This window comes from Triturus cristatus, chromosome 3_2 (assembly GCF_964204655.1).
Source record: "Triturus cristatus chromosome 3_2, aTriCri1.1, whole genome shotgun sequence".
Lineage (NCBI taxonomy): Eukaryota > Metazoa > Chordata > Amphibia > Caudata > Salamandridae > Triturus > Triturus cristatus.
The window spans coordinates 295,071,304-295,093,618 of NC_140584.1; positions in this window are offsets into that span (position 1 = coordinate 295,071,304).

The following is a 22,315-nucleotide window of genomic DNA, read 5'->3' on the forward strand; positions in this document are numbered from 1 at the left end:
AGGGGATTTGAATTCTAACCTAATATATACCCCGGATGAAGATGAGAAGTTAGCAGTCGACAATATATACTGGAATGTTCCACAGAAATATCAGCTAAAGAGATCAACACTGGACCCTGAAGGTCGACGACTGGTAAATGCCCAAGAATTCCTTGGTCTAAGAGTAATAAACGGTAGAACAACAGATGATTTCCCACCAGAATACACATTTCACGGCGGAAAGACATGATCAAGACTGGATTATACAGCCATCTCAGTAGCACTGATGCCATTTCTCGCACACTTTTCCATAGAGTACTCAATCAGGAGTGACCATTCCTACCAGCACATACATTTCAGGCTAAAAATCGCCAAACATCAAGCGAACATGAAAATAGAAGGAAGTATCCATACAATTGACCTAAAACGCTTAAAATGGTCTAATGAAATGATAGATACACTTCAGACCAATTTAAAGATGATGATAACGGCTAGTGAACTAGAGGACTCGAACAAAATCCAAACTTGGGTAAAATTCACCTCGGATCTCACAACATTAATGTCAAGCAGACAACAACAGACTAAAAATAAAAAAAACTGAAATAAAATTAATCAAAAATCATCGGTTGGGCTGAGAGCCTTGAAAAGCGAACTCAAAAAAGCCATCAGGAGGCTAAAAACAACTTGTCATGACCAAGTAGCCTGGGACAATATACGTCAGCTGAGGAAAAGTTATAAAAAAAGCAATGGGAAGAAAAAAGAACTAGCAACAATACATTTTGGGCTGAATTGCTTTGTAGTGCTAAGAAAACTAACTCAAACACATTTTGGGAAATCATAAATAAACTACATAGGCCGGTGAATGTGTTATCATCAAATATTCAAGAACATGAGTGGGCTAGATTTCTAACCACGAAGTTTACAGAAATAGCAACCCATGACATGTTAGAGGCGAACACCAAGGAACAATCTGAGGATATAAATACATCTGAAATTATCATACAACGGGTCAGTGACACAAACAACTCAGGAGAGGACAGCAAGAGACACATAAGAGAAAAAAGGCCCCCGGAGCCAAGCCAATGGAGGCAAAAACCAAAACGCCGGTAAAAAATGGCACCAACTCCCCAAATGTAAAGACAAGCCAGTCCTCCATGCTAGCCGATGGAGTAATACGCATAATTAAGAAAGGTAGAGGAGATGGCGCTCCAGGACCTAATGAAATCCCACAAGCCATTTTTAAAAATGACTCATCTTTTTGGAGCAAGCACTTATTCGAGCTATACAAAGAAATAGAGCTCCTAAACTGTATTCCACCGAATTGGCAAGGCTCGATACTTACACCCATTTATAAAGGTGGAAATAGAACTAACCCATCGAACTACAGGCTAATCGCCCTCTTGGACGTCGAAACCAAATATCACGCAGCACTCATTTTGGAAGATCTCAAGGAATGGTCAGACAATATTAATCTAATTCCAGTTAATCAGACAGGTTTCAGGCAAGGTATAGGGACAAATCAAACATCTTAGCCCTATCTTTAATGGCAAACAAATGCAAACCGAGGAAACAACAACTTTACCTCTGCTTTATAGATCTAAAGGCAGCATTCAACAGTGTAGACCGTCACCTCCTTTGGAAAAAGTTGCGAGCCTGGAGCATTCCCGAAACGTTACTACACGGAATACTGCTATTCTACTCCAATACATGGATAAGAATCAAGATAGGAGACGGCACCAGATTATCAAGAAAGCTGATTACGACAAAAGGCCTCAAAGAAGGTTGCGTATTGGCCCCACATCTTTTCAATTTGTTCATGTCCAATCTTGCACAGAGGCTAGACTGCACTGATTCTCATCCGCTGAAACTTGGTAGGCTAGCACTCACACACCTCTCGTATGCCGACGATGTGGTGTTAATGAGTCTAACAAAGATTGGTCTTCAAAGAGTTTTAAATAAAATGTCAGATTACATCTCAGAGAACAATCTAGAAATGAACACATCAAAAACCAAAAACAATGGTGATTGGCAATCACTGGAGAAGCAAGCAGCACATCTGGCTCAATGGCAATCAATTAGAGGAAGTAAAGAACTACAAATACTTGGGATTTTATGTAGGCAATTTAAAAAACCACATAGAGCAAAAAAGGTACATGACTCAGAGAATTAGCGCTCTCACATTCGCCTTTAGTCAACTGGCAAAAAAGTTGAATGGTCCATCACATAAACCACTACTAGCGGTGATGGCGGCGAAAATTCTTCCTACGATAACATACGCCAGTGCCGCTTTTTATGGCAAAGACGCAGAGTTTTTGAACCAACTAATAGTTTCTACGTATAAAAAGGTTTTTCATTTAGAACGGTCGGCTTCTCCGGCACAGGTTCACCTTGAATTCGACCTAACAAATGAAACTATAGGGAGAATGTATGCTACTGTAAAGCTTTGGTACCGGTTGAAACTGAATGCGGCCACATCACCAATCAACAAAGCCCTCTGGACCGAAGTAGATGATGACAGAAAATCACCCTATAATCAATACCTATACAAATCCTTGTCAATAACCTGTACAAATGATTTATGGAACAAAAATCTGCCATACCAGTCCTTCAAACAAGCAATAAATAAAGTAGCAAAAATTCACTCATTACAAATCGATAAAAACATCTTCAGGTTAAGGTTGCATGCTTGGATGGTGATTAATAATTACAAGTCACTTGTACCAGCCCCTTACTTGAACATGACATTCTCATTTTATCTGAAAAAGCAATTCGGAAAATTGCCATCAACAGCGGATCAGCCTACTTGGGTGCACAAAGGGCCAAAATCTTGTTGACTCTGCTGCTACCACAAAGAAGATTTCATTCATTTAATCTGTATATGCAACAAACTCTACAATGCTCGAGCCACCCTATTCAGACAAAGTTTTAATGTAAGAGGCATCAGGTCCTGTAGAGCCGCAATAATCGTGTGTCTAAATCCATTGGACCCACAACTGAACTGTAAATTGATCAAATTTCTCAAAGCTTTTGACCAGGCTTATAAAACTGACCATAAAAAAAACAACATCGAGGGTGGTAACGACTGAAAGAACGAACAAAAAAAAAAAGGAAAGTTTGTTAACAGGGCAGGAACTTTGGCAGTGAAAAAAAAGGGACAATATCTTGGATAATAATCTTTAAACAATGATATTTTATGAGTTTCTTATTTGATGTAAAGTTGAATTACCGTCTCTCGTCTTTTTAATGTCTTTACATTTTCTTTTTTAATTTACTTTTTTACTATGTCTTTTATATTGTTAAGGTTTTAATTGACCAAACAATAAAAATGTACTTACTTACATACTAAGTGGATATGTCTAGGCCAGTGGTCACCACAAATATCAAACCACACACCAAGGTAGGACAAGTATGTGACTCACACCCTTAGTTTGCAGAGTCATAATCTCCTATACCCTAATTCTCCACTATTACCCATATGTGGACAACTGTTATTTATGGACAGAATGGCCTCACTCACGTAATTGTGGCATGGTTCATGATTGGCCAGTCCACCTCATCGGGTTAAGATGGTACTAACCTGACGTTCTCAACCCTAACCCGAAGTAAATTATTGGGAAAAGGGAGCTCAGAATAAAATATGTCCTGGAAAATGTAGGGAACCAGATCTTAGAATAATAAAGCTGCCTCTGTGCATATCCTGGGAGTCTCCTTTATAAATGGATCACACAGGGAAGGATTAAATCTGTGGAGCGATCCTAGAGGGGTATTTAGGAGTGATAAGGATTCACCACACCCCCACATCTATTAATGCCAACATGTTACGGCCCAACAAGAAAGAAGAAACCCACCTGGAGAAAAAACATGTGTATGTTACTTCCAGGGGCAAGGTCTTGGGCCTTCATCATGGAAAGTCCATCACAAGGTCCCTACTCTCTGTCAAATATGTCAAAATCATGCATAAAGGTAAGACTAATTCTTCCCTAGTCTTTGTTGACACACCCGCAGTCGTCAGGGTCAAACACCTTTTGTCATTATGTAGGGAGACCTCACCTGTAGTCACACATTCATCAAGGTGTAGATCTGGCGTTGCTGGATCTACACCTTGATAAATGTATGACTACAGGTGAGGTCCCCCTGCACAGTGACTGATGAGGTCAGTATCATATTAGGAGACTGTGGGGCAGGGTTGGTTTCTCCAACCTCTCTGTTTGTGTGGTTTTATGAAGCACCCCAAATACTAGCTCCCACAAACACACATAGATGCAAGCACACAAACACACACACAAATGCATACACACAGACAAGTATGCAGAAACACCCCATTCCATCATTAATTAAGATTTTGTATTACAAACCTTCCTCCTCTAATCTTGCCTTTCTTTTATTGTGCCTTCGACAAAGTCCTTGTCCGCACCATGCTATATTTCTTATTACCCACATGGCAGAACCCCTCTCTCACGCACAACAAAATCACATAGAGTTTGCAACACAGCCATTCACCATGCTTTAGCAATTCCTATGGTCATTTCCTATTCACATCGCTTACACTGCCAATCTCACTGAGAATAATAGCACGGTACCCTGCAATTGGCAGCTCATTTTGACTCTCTTGCACTTACTTGGCAAGGAACAGCATGTGCAGTGCCTGGCCTAGACCAGTAATTAGCCTCCTTGAAGTGGCATTTAATACTGAAAATTGTCATGCACGTGTCACCAGGAGGCAGACATAAAGGTGTACTGGCTATAAAATAGAAGCCAATGGTGTGGCCAACATTTGAACCCCACCATACTTTGGCACCAAGGGATATTCTTCTAAGCGAACTTTCTGCTATAGGCCCAGAATGCAGAATGCGTTCAGGGTGGCAGTATATTTGAGTTTAAATGACTCTGGAGTGCAATAAAAAGACAACTCAATTCACATTTAAATTTTCAATGCATATAGACAAATGGCAGACTAAGGGACACATTCAGAATGAAGTTAGGGGCACAGCGTTAGCCCTGTTGGCTTAACGCTGCGCTGCACCACTTCAGAAACACAGGGCTGCACTGTATTTACAAGAATACGGTGCAGCCCTGCATTTCCCCCTGTGCTGGCGTTAAACTTAGCAGCCTAGCGCCGACGCAGGCACTCTTGCACCATAGTGCAATGGTGTCTTTTTTGCAGGGAAATATTGTTTATGTGCATATTATAATTTAACTAACGGTTTGATGTGTTATATTAACCAACTATTTGCACCTTTATTAAACATCAGTTACACGTGGGACTTATTGCTATTTGCATGGCAGAATAACTCTAATAACTAAATTATGTACGCATATTAATAGTAGTACATGTGGTAATAGGATATTGCATGATTTATGTTGCTTTTGTGATGTTTGCATTCCCGTTTTGGACCGTAAGGGTGAGTTTTATTGCTTTAAATGTCGCTAAAAGCTAGGAAAATACTAATACATACAGGGATTAGTGAGGGTTTAACATTAGAATCTTCATTTCTTTGTATTAATTACTCTTTTTTGTTTGTTTCGCTTAAGTTGGCATTTGGACCTACCAAAATATGGCATCCAAAAATGGAGTTCAGAAGTGGCCACCGTCTTGTGAGTGCGATGTCTACTGCGCAGACTCGGATGGCTCCGTGAACCTCCAGGCGACCCCAAGTCACAATGTTCCTGGTCAAGGATAGGAACATGGAGGACTGCCAAACTCCAGTCAGTAAAATCTGGTCTAAATGAACAATTGGGACATACAAGCAAAACCTTTTACTTTGTTGCATAAGGGCAACATGGACAGAGGAAATGAACCAGCAAAATCCATGAGAACATCCACTGATGTAAAATCAGACGTTTTCAACTAGCCAATCAACGGCCTTCTTAGCCTAAAAATGTTTCATGTTATCCCTAATTTTATTATAAAAAGAGTAGTAGAATAGGGAGGGGCGTACTAGGCATTCTGCGGTTTTCGATGATTGCACACCCCTATCGATCCCACAGACGATGACAGATGCTTGCACGATTCCTGGTCCTTTGGAGATCTTTGGGACTGTAACATGCTGAGCAAAGAACTTTCGGACTTTGAGCTTCGGCCTGCTTTATTTGGACAATTTAAAGGCTGAATTCGGTTATGCAGAGCCAAAGGAATTAGGGAAAATCCAGATAGCAAGAATAGGTAAATATAAATGTCATGCGATTTGTGCTTTAATTGACTAAAATGCTAATAATAATAGCAAACAATATTTAGATAAACAAATATTTGATTAACAGAAATTACGAGTTTGGGGTTTTTCAATGAAGAGAATAGAGGATTCAGAATCTTAAAATGTGTTTTAGCTGGTTCTAAATCACCATCAACCAGTCCAACTAATTGGTCCATCGACCAAGTGGTGGAGTGCCTTGATGTTTAAGGTTAGGATTCTATAGGTGGTGATGCTAATGTATATTCTGTAAATTGATTTTTCTTCCCTATAGGTAATAAGGTACTTCCCCCACATGTCCAGCGCTTGATTTCATCATCCCTCCTTTGTGCAGACTCGTGAGAGAGAAACGTATGAGTGTTGGTGTTATGGGCCCCACCAATGACCGCGTGTGTGAATGAGCTAGTGTGACGTTGGGTCTGCGACGCAGGAAGGATAGTTATAAATTTGCCCCCCTTTCTTTTTCCCCGGGTTCTCACGCTGGATCAGTTTTTCTGGTAGCAGTATGATGGTTAATATTGGCTAGATTGGTGATTATTGCTTATTGATTTTCGATTTTTGAATATTGATAATTGATCGTGGATGTTTGGATGAGTATTGATTTATGTACTAACATTCTATGTTGAGTCGCGTTGCGTTCTATGTTGTTTTGAAGACTTCTGGGATGTAGGAGGTCGGATGCCTTGTGGCAAATGTAATGATTCCGTAGTAGGGCAGAGGTAAGCGCTGCTCTCGGGAAAGACGGAATTATTGTGCCCTGTAGGTACACAGGGAAAACGTGTGACGATTGAAGTTGCACGACGCATTGTCTGGGTTAGATTTGGTAACATCGCCGTGTGTTATCGTTAGGGACATTTCGGTGTGAAAGAGTTGCATGAGTAGCGAAGGCCACCTGTGAAATTTTGGTCTTAAGTAACAGGAGTCCTCGTGAACTCTGATTATGCTTATCACTGGAAAGGTAATAGGTGTTCCCTAAGCTTGATAGAAGGGTAAAGTAGATGCTACTTTATCAACAAATGTAATAATTCTGTTGTAGGGCAGAGGTAAGCGCTACTCTTGGGAAAGACAGGATTCTGTGTGAATGAACTACATTTTCCGTATGAATGTGTGTAAATGAAATAGCATTCAACTTAATTGTGAAACTCTGGTGTTATGTCTCAGGAGCAGTGCATCTCCAACAGGTGTCTTATTTCCAGAGAAATGGTTAGTTAATGCTTGATAGAAGGGTAAGGTAGAGGGAAGTGCTACTTTATCGGCGAGTGTAATAATACTGTAGTAGGGCAGAGGTAAGCGCTGCTCTCGGGAAAGACGGGATTGTTGTGAAAAAGGTCGAGACTATCACTTTTGTTAGTGAAACAGATAATGGTGGTGTTTTTATGTCATTACTAACAGATTTTTAGTAAAAGAGAACGTAAGAAAAGTTGCCGATAAGTTTTGTAAAGGAGGGGTCAGCAAAATCAGGAGTAGCAAGAAAGCTGACGTCAGAAAGACCGCGTTGGGATTGGCCAGTTGTGAGGTGACAGAGCCGCACAGGATTGGTGCGCTAGTGTGCGCCGCTCTAGGAGTGGAGAATTACACGGTGATGTAGAGGCTCCGGATTGGTGCGTTGGTGTGAGTCGCGCTGGGATTGGAGAATTGTAAAAGTGACATAGACGCTCCGGATTGGTGCGTTAGTGTAAGTCACGCTACGATTGAATAAGACAACAGAATAGTCGTGGGAGAAATCTAGCGATATTAAGAAAAGAAAATGATGTATTACGATCCACCAGAGAAAGAGAAAAAGTCCTGGTTCGGAAAGATCAAGAACTTATTTAAAAAGGACAAACCGATTGTGACTAGAGAGGGACAATTGCTTCCTCCACCGAAATCACCTGCATCCTTTATGATTCCGAAATATGGATATCATACGTGTATTTGGTTAGACAATTGGGCAAAGTATACAAAAGATGATGGAGTTTTAGCATTGCCGGAACCGGGTTCATTCAATTTAGCGGTATTGAGAAATTTAAGAGAAAGAATGATGAGATTAGAACCGAGACCTAGACCTACTCAGTTTGAAGCATTGACAGAATGGGAAGATGAGATGTATGACAGAGAGCGACAGAGTAGTGGCGGTAGATACAAATACATGTTTGGTAGACCGTGTGGACAAGAGAATCATGATGATAGAATGAGGAGATGGCGAAGTGCAAATATGGCTGATGGTATGTTCCCTATGAGAAGTGCTAAGGAGACTAGCAGTAGAAAATGTACAGAGAAGAGAAATAATACAGGATCAGAAGGTTATAAGTATGGTGTGCATGAGTCAGAGGATGATGTTCTTGAGGACGTGTGTTATAAAAATACACCCCCCGTACCAACCAAATTCCACTTTGTTGACACCAAGTGCCCCAGTAAAAGAATCACCACAAAATATAAAATTTGAGTCAATACCATCTGAGGTAGAAAGAAATAATCCCTTTAGAGAAACTGAAAATATACAACCTGGTAAAATGATAAATGAAAGGCAGCTTAATTAGCCAGAACTACTTTAGAGTTAACTGAAAAGATTAGGGAATTGACTAAAAACATGGAAGCTGTGACTGTTCCTGTAAAAATAGGACCCGTAATGCCTATTTTTGATAAACAAAAGGATAGTGAGCACTGTCTGACGATTCCTTATAGCAATAATAAACAGACCGAAATGGAAAGAAGAAGTTCAAGAGAGAATCCATGGGTACAGGTGATAGAAACTTCTAGACGAAGTACTCCTAAAAACTTGACTGTAAACCAGAGTCTAGCGAATAGAGTAATAATGACGACAGAATCAGTACCAGGATCACCAAAGTGTTTAGAACCAACACGAAACGAAACAATTCCTGTAGGCCCTACTTCTGATGAATTAAGTGAATGGTTAAGGAGTTTACAACAAAAAAGATGCTGAACCTCGACCTTTAGATGTGTCTAAATTAAAAATAGTTTTAGAAGAATTAATAGTAGGAACTATTCCCACAGAAAAGTTAAAAGCCTATCAGGATGAAGAATTAATGTTTCTATGCAAAAGTATAACATGGAGAGCAAGAAATGTACATGAAAGACTGGAAGAAATAGCAAGTGAAATGGGTATCGACTTTGAAAAAGTAAAGACATTACAGAAACCATACAGAGTAGACTTTTCTGAAAAGGACATTGAAAATTTGAATACTGCAGGAAGAATAACTCAGATTAAAGATTTAATTATTTTACTGAGAAAATGGGGCGATGTAGACAAATGGAAAAGTAGGTGGTTTCGAAAACGAAATGATGCAACAGACAAAACGTTTGCAGCTTTCCCAGTAAGAGAAAATGAGAAAGTGATAACTGAATGTCCCATGAGGGAGATTCCAGGCGGAGGCTATGTGCATGTCCCCTGATCCAGACAAGACATTTTATCATTCCCCAATGACTTTCCTCGTTTGCGTGAGAAGCCGGTTGAATGGTACAGGCAGGTAGACAGGTTTGTAAAACTATCAAAAGTACTATGGATTGATTTGAATAGTTTATTTGACATAATTGTGCCAGCAGATCTATGGGCAGAATGTAAAATTACAATAGGTTGGCCTACTCAAGAATATCCTAGAGATCCAAAAACAGGTGCTCCTGATCCAGAAGTAATGAGAAAATATGAACAAGTAGTTACCTTTCTGAAAAATAAAGTGCCTCCTAAAGAAACTGATTAGGTAAAAATTGATAGAACTCATCAAGAAGTAAAATAATCTGTACATGCCTATTATGAGAGAGTGTTACTAGCTTTTAAACAATTCAGTGGTGATGAAAATTTGAGTGAGAAGGATTTGAGTCATTTTGTATATCGATTTGTGTATGGGTTGTATCCTGAACTAAGCGAAATGATTAAACAGCATACAGTGGATTGGCAAAATAAGAAGATAGGTGAAGTACTGAGACATGCAAAATATTTTAGTGATGAAATTGAAGCAAAGCAGCGTAAATTAAAAGAAAAAGTCATGTGGGCTCAAGTAAAAGTGGCAGAGAGACAGGAAGCTCAATTGATTGAACAAGCAAATGGTACGAGTATGAGACAAAAACCCAACATTGGGAAAGGAAAAGGACAGATTAGTATAGAAGAGGCCAAAAAGAAGTGCCCATGTCATAATTGCGGAAGAATAGGGCATTGGACAACCGAATGTAAATTCCCCCCAAGTGCTAATGGCGATAATGCATCATTGAATACACAGGTGCAGAATGAGGTGAGTTGTCAACCGCAGCGACAGCAGCAGATTGTTGCCCAACAGTGTCAGGCGCCAAAACCGCCTTTTCCACAGAGCGTAAATCCTCAGAAATAAAGTAATGAGACAGGATTCTACAACGAAGAACAGGTAACTAATCTGCCGCGCGCTAGTGCTGTTCTGCAGTATTGGCTACAACGCAATGAGAGTGAGTCAGAAGAAAGTTATTGACGGTGCCGAGGGGAGGAAGAAGAGTGCGTACTTGGCGCAACTCTAGAAGTAGACCAGACAGGCCCTTTTGTGGATGGAACTGTAAATGATGAAAACATTACTTTCCTAGTAGATACTGGTGCTACTCGTTCAACTGTTAGGTCAGCTGATGTCAAAAATCTTCCTCTCTCGGATGAAACGATCCAAGTAGTTGGAGTATCCAACAGACAGATAAAAACATATCTCACTGAACCAGTTAAAGTTAAAATAGGGAAATCTTCTGAAATGCACCGTTTTGTCGTGTGCGATTCAAGCCCTGTAAATTTGTTAGGGAGAGACTTGCTGTGCAAGATGAACTGCACAATATTCTGCACTCCTGATGGTATAGCTTTTGAGACTCCTGATGAGGATGTACTGTACAAGATGACTATAACTAATATGGAGCCTGAAATCACTGAGGCATTCGCTGTATTTGACCCCGAGGAATTGCCTCGAGAGTTGCAGAAAACAGTAAAAACTGAGGTATGGGATTTCACAGGAGAAGATGTGGGATTAATGAAAAATGTAGATCCCGTAAAAATTTCTGTAAAAGAAGGAGTAATTTACCCAAATATTCCACAGTACAAATTGACACCCGAGATAATTGCAGAAGTTACTCCTATAATAGAGAGAATGATTGAACAAGGTATTTTGAGGGAAATAATGAGCAGTCCATGTAATTCACCAATTATGGGTCTGAAAAAGCCTAACAGAACTTTCAGAATAGTGCAAGACCTGAGAAAAATAAATAAAATTGTTGTATCATGTTGTCCCACTGTGCCAAATCCATCTGTGATTTTATATCAGATTCCTCATGATGCAGAATGGTATACAGTAATTGATTTATGTCATGCTTTCTTTTCTATTCCATTGCACCCTGACAGCCAACAGATTTTTGCATTTTGGTTTGCTGAACGTACTTTGGCATGGTGCCGAATCCCAAAGGGGTATACAGAGAGACCCTCGATATTCAATCAGATTTTGAAAAAGTCCCTAGAAGATTTAAAAATGCCCGAAAGTTCGGTATTGGTCCAATATATCGATGACCTACTTGTGGCATCGAGAACTCGAGAAGCTTGTGTAGTGGATACAGTTGCATTGTTGAATCATTTGGCAGATGGAGGACTTAAAGTATCCCCATCGAAATTGCAATTCTGTCAGAAGGAAGTACAGTATTCGGGCCATAAAATTGAAAAAGGACTAAGAAAAGTAACTGCAGAGAGAATCAGGATAATAAAAGGAATGAGAGCCCCAATGACTCAGAGAGAAGTGAGAATGGGGCATATTTACAAGAAGGCGATAAAAAATTATCGCCGCTTTAGCGGCCGTTTTCGGCCGAAAAGCGGCGATAATTTTATCGCTGTATTAGCAAGGTCACGCTAACGCGTGAAACCTTGCTTTAGCGTGGGGATTTCTAACGCCCAGCTTTGCATCTCTAATGAGATGCAAAGTGGGCGTTCCTGACCCGACATGATAGGAGAAATTTCGCTAAGCGACATTTCTCCTATCATCAAGCCCCACGCTATGAAGCATAGTGTCAGGAAAAGTAGCGATAACATCTGTTATCGCTACTTTCCTAACACCTGCTTCAGGACTGACTTAGCCATGATATCCTATGGAAGGTGGATATCATGGCTAAGTTTGTGAGTCCCTATCAACAAGCTAACGTGAGATTATCGCTGGGTTTCCAGCGATAATCTCACATTAGCCAGTTAGCGTGAGGATTTTTATCGTTGATGGGATAAGCGTTGCTAATAGCACGCTATCTCAGCGATAAAAATCGGCGCTAGCCGGCGATAATTATCCGAGCGCTAAGTGCGCTCAGCGATAATTATCGCCGGTTGTTGTTGAGATGCCCCTAAATTTCTTGGAATGGTTGGATATTGCCGTCAATGGATTAGTAATTTTTCGTTGATTACAAAACCTCTGGTACGCTTGACACGAAGTGATATAAAAGATCCCATTGAATTAAATAAAGAAGAGTTAAAGGCTTTTAAACAATTGAGAGATGGGTTGTGTGAAGCCCCAGCACTTGGTATGCCTGCCTGATTAGGTGCTGCATTAGCACAGGTCGCGCTGCCATTGCGCTGTGTTTTTAAAATTACCAGTTTTGTTATTTTTGTTATTTTGCTTGGATTCTCCCTTGTTTTTACTACTACTCTGCCTGGGTACTCGTCCCCTTACCTGCATTTAATTTTTGGAAAGTGCACCGCCGTTTGGCGGGTCCGGGTCCCGGGTTTGGACTCTTGTGGGCGCCATCTTGGCTTGGGTTAGTGGAAATTTAGGCGGGCGCCATCTTGGAGCGTCCCGATGCTCGAGCTCTTCATTGCGACGCCTACTTAAGGCGGACTCGCTTGTCTTTCACTCAGATTAGGTGCTGCATTAGCGCAGGTCGCGCTGCCATTGCGCTGTGTTTTTAAAATTACCAGTTTTGTATTTTCGTTATTTTGCTTGGATTCTCCCTTGTTTTTACTACTATTCTGCCTGGGTACTCGTCCCCTTACCTGCATTTAATTTTTGGAAAGTGCACCGCCGTTTGGCGGGTCCGGGTCCCGGGGTTGGACTCTTGTGGGCGCCATCTTGGCTTGGGTTAGTGGAAATTTAGGCGGGCGCCATCTTGGAGCGTCCCGACGCTCGAGCTCTTCATTGCGACGCCTACTTAAAGTCGTCCTCTCCCGCGCAGCGGGACCGTGCAGTGGGACGCCGTCGCTTAGCCGGAGTCGTGCCAGAGTCCTGCCCGTCTGCGCCCGTCCGCGTCGAGGAAGCGTGAGCGGGGCCTGGACTCTGGCATTTAGTCATCTTACCATCATGCAGAATACCTTGACGCTCAGGTACAATCGCGCCGCTCTGCTTTCTATTAGAGAGAGGCTCACGGTGTGTGTTCATGATCCTGTGCACCCGTTGTCGGGTCCTTATGACTTTGCCTGTGGCAGTTTGTCACTCGATACCCCGTCTGGGGTGCGCTCTGTGGAAAGGAATGCCCCAAATACACGTACTAATATCTCTGAGCGTGTACTTAGCATCTGGAGTCTGAACGTGAGATCGTTGGTCAAGCACCATCAGTCCTTACGTGATATGATCGGAAAGGACTCTCCTGACCTCATCTTCCTCACTGAGACTTGGCTTCAGGATGCGGACACTGCAATAATCAATCTGGCATTCCCTTCCAACTACACAGTGTTCACTCTTAACCGCACTTCTAGAGGGGGTGGCATAGCTATGGTGATAAAATCCTGCTTCCCGGCTGAATGGAAAGCTCTTGACTTACCAGCGTGTGAGAGCGCTTCTTTTAAGGTAGCCTTCAGTCATCAGTTTACACATAGCGGTATGCTTATCTACCGCCCGCCAGGGAACGACACTGTCTTCAAGGCCGCTCTTGCTGACGTGGTTAGCTCTTTAGCTCCCAGATGTGCCAATTTTAACATCGTAGGCGACCTCAATATCCATTTTGATCAGGGGTCATCAGCAACTATTAATACCTTGCTAGCGGACCTTGAAGCCATGCAAATGATCCAACTAGTTACCTCCCCTACCCACATAGGAGGTCATATCCTTGACCCCTTCTTTACCACACTGGAGCGGGCTAGGGTCTCTGACCCGATGGTGGTAGGCTGGACTGACCATCTGCTGGTTAAAGTGTCATGTCCTATAGATGACCCACAATTTAAACCTGTGGACAGACTGATCCTTAAAAGAAATTGGCATAAGCTCAAACTGGAGGAGTTTTATAAGATCTTGGAGGCGCAGCCCCTGGGCAATCTGCTGAATGTGGAACAAGGATACGAGCAGTTTTGTAACTGGGTCCTAGCCGCCCTTGACTCTCTTATACCGATGCGCTGGTCGAAATGCCATGCTAAAGTTCCCAGCCCATGGTATAATGACACTCTTGCCGAGCTTAAGAGAACGTGCCGGCAAGCTGAGAGGGTGTGGAGGAAATCCTTTGATCCCACCTTGAAATCTTTGTATTTTGCCCAGCTTAAGATCTATCACAGGGCAATCTGTCAAACCCGGGCCGCACACTATGCTTTCGAGTTTCAGAATAGCCCCAACCCGTCTAAATTAATCTTTAAGGTTCTTAAAGACCTTATGGGGAAACGGGCCACCTCGGTGGAAATCTGCACGGACTCTCACTGTGAAAGTCTGGCATCCTTTTTCGTGGAGAAAGTGCAGGCGATTTACCGAGGATTTACGTCATCTGTGCCTGGTGCTGAGCAAACTGGTGTGATGGCTACGGTTCATGAAACCCTGTCCTCCCTGCCAGTAATGTCTGACGAGGTCTTCGATACTCTGAGCCTCAAAATTAAATCCAGTTCTCCATTAGATCCGCTGAAGCCAGAGGTATTTAGACTTCTTCCTCCCTTATGTCGTGAGCCTATACTGGATCTGATCAATCTATCGCTCACATCGGGCGTGGTCCCTTCTTCCTGGAAGCAGGCAGTGGTCAGCCCAATTTTAAAGAAGCCTAACCTTGACCCCCTATTACCAGAAAACTACCGTCCCATCTCCCTCCTGCCCTGGACCGCCAAGGTTACTGAGGCACACGTGAACTCCATCTTGTCCACCCACCTTTCTCGAAATAACATTCTAGACCAGAGCCAGAATGGTTTTCGTGCACAACACAGCACCGAAACTGCACTGCTCTTTATGACCGAGCACTTGCGAACGGTGCTGGATGCTGGGCAGACAGCGGCGCTCCTCCTGTTAGATCTGAGCGCCGCGTTTGACACGGTGTCTCACGACATTCTGATCCGGCGCTTGGAGGGAGTGGGAATTGAGGGGACTGCTCTCCAATGGTTCCGCTCTTTCCTCTCGGACCGGTTTTTTAAAGTGGCTATTCCACCTTGTCAGTCCTCTTTCCATCCACTGGGGCTGGGGGTTCCGCAGGGCTCTGCGTTGAGCCCCACTCTGTTCAACCTATATGTGAAACCGCTGGCTGCACTCGTCAGACAATGTGGCCTAACCATGACATCGTATGCCGATGACACGCAGCTGGCGGTGACACTCAGTGGTGATCCCGAGGTGAACGCTCCCAGATTCCGTGCAGGACTCATAGCCGTGGCAAATTGGATGCGAACTAACTGTCTGCAGTTAAATGACAAAAAAACCGAGGTCCTGATCTTAGGAAAGCAGGCGGAGCTCTGGGGAGACCAGTGGTGGCCTCCAGAATTGGGGGTGACTCCCATCCCAGCTGCCGAAGTTAAGAACTTGGGGGTCTGGCTGGATCCTACACTCTCCTTCACCAGCCACACGAAGAAGGTTGCAGCTACCTGTTATGGTATTCTGCGAGGGCTGAGACCGGTCCTCAAATTCTTCGACCCCCCTACTCGGCAACTGGTGGTCCAAGCCTCCATTCTTTCTCGGCTGGACTATGGGAGTGCGCTGCTGCTCGGAGTGAATCAGGCGGAGGCTACTAGATTGCAAAGGGTGCAGAATGCCGCGGCGCGAGCCATCGTTGGCCTTCCTAGACAGTGCTCTGTCTCTGCAGTTTTGACCTCTCTCCACTGGCTGCCGGTCAGACAGAGAATTAAATTTAAGGCTCTCTGCCTGACATTTAAAATCTTGAAGCTTTCCTCTCCTCCAGCCCTCGCTAAGCTTGTTTCCTCCTATGTTCCTACGCGGTCTCTTAGATCGGAATTTCTCCATCTGGCGGCCAATACATGGTTTAGACTGAGTAGGATGGGAGGTCGCTCCTTTCGAGTATTAGCGGCAGGATTATGGAATTCTCTCCCTGTCCATATTCGAGCCCTGAACAGCCTTACTTATTTTAGGCGCGCCATAAAAACTTTTTTGTTCCCAACTGCTGACTGATTCCTTCCTCTCCTTCCCAGCATCGATTTGTTGTGTTGTGGTACCTGATCAGGCGCCGGGACGCCCCTTGGCTGGGGCAGCTGCGCGCCTTATAAAAATGACTAACATAACATAACATAACTATGAGAAAGAATTTGAACTCTATTGCAGCGAAAGAAATGGATGTGCACTTTCTGTATTAATACAGAAACATGGAAAGTTGAGGAGACCATTGCATATTTTTCAGCTATGTTAGACCCTGTAGCTGTAGCGTTGCCTGGTTGTTTGAAAGCTGTAGCAGCTACTTGTAAGAGTCTGGAACAGAGTGAAGAAATTGTGATGGGATATCCTGTGAGAGTGTTTGTACCTCATGATGTGGCAATCCTTTTAACAAGGAACCGCACTCAGTTCATGACGCATAGTCGTCTGACTAAATATGAGAAAGTCATCTTAGGTGCAACGAATGTGAGTCTTGTGAGATGTCTGAATGTGAACCCTTCAACACTGTTACCTGATGCTGAGAATGTGGAAGTCAGAGATGATGTGGATCATAACTGTTTGGAAGTGCTTGATTTTTGTACCAAACCACGCCCTGATATAAAAGATGTACCTTTGACAGAAAGTGACTACGTGATGTTCGTGGATGGATCATGCCTGAGAACAGATGAGGGAATTTTGAGTGCATCGTATGCAGTATGTACGGTAGCAGCTGTATTAGAAGCATCTTGCCTGAAAGGAGTAAAATCAGCCCAGGTTGCTGAACTTTTTGCATTAACAAGAGCATGCAAGTTGGGGAAGAATGTGAGAGTGACTCTGATAACCGATAGTCAGTATGGCTTTGGTGTGGTGCATGATTTTGGGCAGATCTGGTCCCAAAGAGGGTTTCTGACATCTAGTGGAACTCCTATAAGGAGTGCTGAAGTGGTTGGAAAATTGCTTGAGGCGATACAGCTGCCTAAGCAGTTAGCAGTGGTGAAGTGTGCTGCACATTCCAGGTCTGCTGATTATATTTCATCTGGGAATCAGTTTGCAAATGACATGGCTCAGTATTGTGCCCGAAATCAGAACTCTGTAAATCGGGGGAGAGAAAAAGAAATTAATTCATGTCCCTTGCTGTTTACTAACACTGTGAATATGAGAAGAAGTGAGGCAGTTACAGGAAGAAGCAGGAGATGAGGAAATAAGACAGTGGGTAAAAACAGGATGTGCACCACGGGAGACAGATCATGTATGGGTTTATCGGGATGGAAGACCAGTTATGCCTGATAACATGGTTTCTACCATGGCAAGGATGTATCATGGACAAGCACATGTAGGAAGAGATGCTATGATCAGACTTTTCGAACAGACATGGTATAATGCAAAATTCAGACTTGTAGCTGAAAGCCTTTGTCAAAGATGCCTTATATGTCAGCAATACAATCCTGGAAGAAAAACAGTGGTAAGTCTGGGAACAATAGGACGAGAAGGAGGGCCTTTCACAAGAATGCAGATTGACTTCATTGAAATGCCCCCCTGCAACAGGTTGAGGTATGTTCTAGTGATAGGTTGTCTGTTCTCTCGATGGGTGGAAGCATACCCAACTAGGAGTGATGGAATTACTGTGGCAAAGCTGCTATTGAGAGAGTTCATTACTTCAAAGAAGGGGAGAACGGACAATTGTTTATCCAGGTCCAGCATACAAGTCCGTGGATAGAGCTATGACAAAGATAGTATGCAGTTCCTAATATGCAAGCAGGCGATATGTATAAAGAGTGAGCTCTAGTGAATACTAGAGTGTAGGAGGGGAGAAGAAACTTCTCCTTGTTGGAAAAAGACCCTCACACACCCAGCCAGCTAGGTGTCATGCTTCATCATCGGGTCTGCTCCTTATCGGGGCGGCGCTGCAATCCCTGATCAGCACCCAAGATGGGGCCTTCCTGGCGGAGATCTTTTTTCCAGATGCCGATTGGTGAAGTGCATGTGAGGGCCCTAAAATAGTGTAGGTGATAGTGGTGTGTAGGGGAAAATCTAAAATAGGGGAGGTGGTCCACTCAGAATTTTTTTTAATGAACGTGGCCCCAACCCTAATTAAAAATGATAAGACAAACCAACGCTATAACCAACTATGAGGATGCTGGTTAATTGCGTCTGTCAAATGGTCAACATGTTTCTTGCCCTTGAGTCAATTTGACGGCAATTCTTCAGGACCAGAATAAACTACCTACACTTAAGTGGTGGTGGTCTAAGGTAAAGTATACAAATGACCACCCTTACAGCACCCAAAGAAAGTGTGGTACCTGTAACTCAAAAAACATAACCTGCAAAGTAAAAACAGATTGACAATATTATAAATACAAGTCAATATATTATTCAATTGTACATGACAGGACATGCAACGTGAATTTGATGCAAACCTCATGCTATAGAAGATAGCTCATGACATGCATGATGACGTGTCTGTCATGCAGTGAATTGAAAACAAATAAAATGAATGCAGCAAGAGAAGCACACAAAGGAAGTTAATTCACCCATTAGGGTCATGGCATTGGTGTTTCAGATCCGGCTAGTGGAGACACTAAAGTGTAGTGTCCTATTAATAACGGGAAATGAAATGAAGAGAGACATAACTGATACATGCGGAATGTACAAAGAGTCCGGGGCAAATCGCCAGGGGTCACAGAAGACACACAGAGACACTGAGTGTCAAATCAGTAAACCAAAGGTTCAGAGTGAACCGTGATAGTGCCACGCCTCCAATAGAGGGCGCACAGAGTAAGTTAACCAATGCCGTGGGGGACATAATTACGGGGCATTGCTGGTGTTAACCGTCGCGGAGTCAGTGCCGCGAAGTCGTGCAAACAGCGATCCTCTACAGTGTGGTGCCAAGTATGTGGGAGGTCGAGGCACGAATAATCATCGAAAGAAGGATAGGTCAAAAGATGGTAGTACTCACGGGTTCCAAAAAACGGAGGTGGCGGTAGACCTACCCCACGTCGCCGGTCCGGGAATCACAAATGAGTGCTATCATTGAGCGTGTAATATACCGGTACAGGCATACAATGGTAGAAGGACTTCCGGGTAACTCACCGGAACAACGAGACTAGAATGTCACATTAGAGTAGGCGCCATATTGGAAGGGGAAACCACTGTGTTTCCTCCACAACTGTACGAGCCCAAGCTCCGGACTCGCCGCACGCCCCCAAGAAACCAGTCAAGTCGCTACAACATATGCTCGGATAGGTGGGGGTGAGTCAAAGAGGCGGATTTAAATATTATACATTTTATAATATTAAACTCGTGATGCCTGTGGTGTGCTGCTCGTAAGCACCCTGTGGAACAAGTGAATTATCGACACCGTGGATTCTGCTAGGGCAGTGTGATAAAAGTACAGAAAAACATAATAAAGGTGTCAAAATGTATTGTACCCCCATCTGTTGATTATAAAGGGCAAATGCGGAATAGGGTTAAAAATCAACATAGAGCAAGGCGGCTCATGAAATAATTCCAACGTCAGCCTCAGCACGGACTAGGGCCCCAGTGGTCATAACGAACAAACCGTGGTGATATATAAGTGGTTGCTCTTATGTACTATAGGTTATCAAAAAGATGACAAATGACGCGGGTTAGGCCGTATGGTAGTCTTAAATGTCAAGTGGTCATTATTTGTTAACGTGGGAGGTTCATGTCAGATCAAAGCAACTTATGATAAGTTATCTAAATGATCACATCAGGAATGATTTAGGTCAGAAGGCTCCAAGGTATATTCTCATTTAACCCAGTTTTGTCAGTGGCTAATCGTAGGACCCATCGTTGTTCAATGCGGAATAAAGCATGTTTTGTTATTCCAGGATGAGTTTCTAATACACCCCATTCAAAAGATTCTGGTGAATGTTGTGTGTCTTTGAAATGTGTGGTCATCTTGGTGTTACTCTTCAAGCATCTGAAATTACTCTTATGCTCCATTATGCGTGTTTTTACCTGTCTTGTGGTCATGCCGATGTAAAGTAAGTCACATTTACATCGGCAGCAAATAGATGCAATTGGAGGAGTTACAGTTGGTATGTGCATTGATGGTCCATGAAACCCCATTGGGAAAATCCAGATTTTTTGTCGCCTTGGTGAGGTGGCAGACGGAACATGAACCGCAGGGATAGTGACCTGGGACCGGGGGAAGGCCCCACAAAGTGCTTTGGCGAATGGTAGTTTGTTTTTTTGGCCTAGTGTGGATGAGAATATCTTTGATGTTGTTTGTTCGCTTGAAAGCAAAACGAGGAGTAGGTAAATTAAGTGTACCTATGTTCAGGATGTTCCAGTGTTTGCGAATAATTTTTCTTATTCGGTGTGAGTCAGGGGTAAATGTAGTGACACAAGTCATCGCTGGGTCTGGTACTTTGACCCTGTCTTCCAACAGGTTATCACGGTTGTTGTATAAAGCTCTTTTGCAAGCAGTATCAACAATCTTCTTAGGATATTCACGCATTAGAAGGTCTTTCTTCAATGTGTGTGATTCATTTTTATAATCAGAAAGATTACTGCAGTTTCTTCGAATACGAAGGAACTGTCCGAAAGGTAAGTTCTGTCTCAGGGTCTTCGGATGGTGACTACTGAAAAGTAGGAGACTGTTCCTATCGGTTGGTTTGCGATAGAGGGTTGTAGAAATGTTATCACCCTCTAATCTAATTGTGAGGTCAAGAAAGGGGATTGCTGAGGAAGAGATGGTATTGGTAAATCTCAAATAAGGGTTCAAGGTATTGATCCATGAACAAAATTCAACACATTTTGCTCTATCCCCTTTCCAGAGGATGAAGATATCATCAATGAACCTTTTCCACATGCCAATGTTTTGCAGGTATGGATTTCTAGTGTGAAAAATCTCCCTGTCTTCAAACGCCGACATGTACATACATGCCAGGCTCGGCGCAAATGTGCTGCCCATTGATGTACCTTGTGTTTGGTGGTAAAGTTGGGAATTGAACTCAAAGAAGTTTTCTGATAAAGCTAGAGTAGCACACTCTAGTATAAAGGCTACTGGTGTCTGCAAACTCCATTCGCTGTTGGACAAGGCATCTTCAATCACATCAAGAGTGGCTCTCTGTGGGATATTGGTATATAATGCCTCAACATCCAGTGTGACCAAAAGGTCAATCGATTCTGGATGTGGGGTACCCTCCAGTAGACGGAGCATATCCGTGGTATCCCTGATAAAGGATGGTGTTGCCCTGACCAGTGGTTGTATAAAGTGGTCTACAAATTTAGACAGTGGTTCCAGAACGGAACCGATCCCTGAGACAATGGGGCGTCCCGGGACCGGGGTGGTGTTTTTGTGAATCTTTGGAAGGCAATAAAAGTAAGGAGTAATAGGTTCCATAGTTATAAGGAAATCAGCTTCTTTTTTGGTAATCCACCCCTGAGTTTCTGCAGTGAAAACCATTGTGGAAATTATTCTGCTCAACCTAGGAGTGGGATCTTCTCCTATTGGAGTGTAGAACTTCCTATCACTTAATTGCCTGTTACATTCTACATTGTAGTCAGAAGTAGACATAATGACTGTAGCCCCACCCTTATCAGCCTGTTTAATGGTGATGCTGGTGTCACTTGCCAAGGTCTTGATGGTGGTTTCTTCTTCACGAGTTAGATTGTGAAAAGGGGTGGAGATCGTCCTGTTGTTGAGGTCTTGGAGTACTGCTTTCTCAAAAGTCAATACTTCGTTGGGAACCATGCTGTTATTAGGTGTAAACGTAGATGGTCTATGTAAACCTGAGTCATTGTTAGATACTGGTGTTTGGTTTTGAAAAAAGGCTTGTAAACGAATTTTACGGAAAAAGCCCTGTATCTCACATAGGTCTCGAAATGTGTCACTCTTTGGGGTTGGGACAAAACCTAGACCTTTTTGTAGGACCCTCTCTTCTGTTGTGGTTAAGGTTC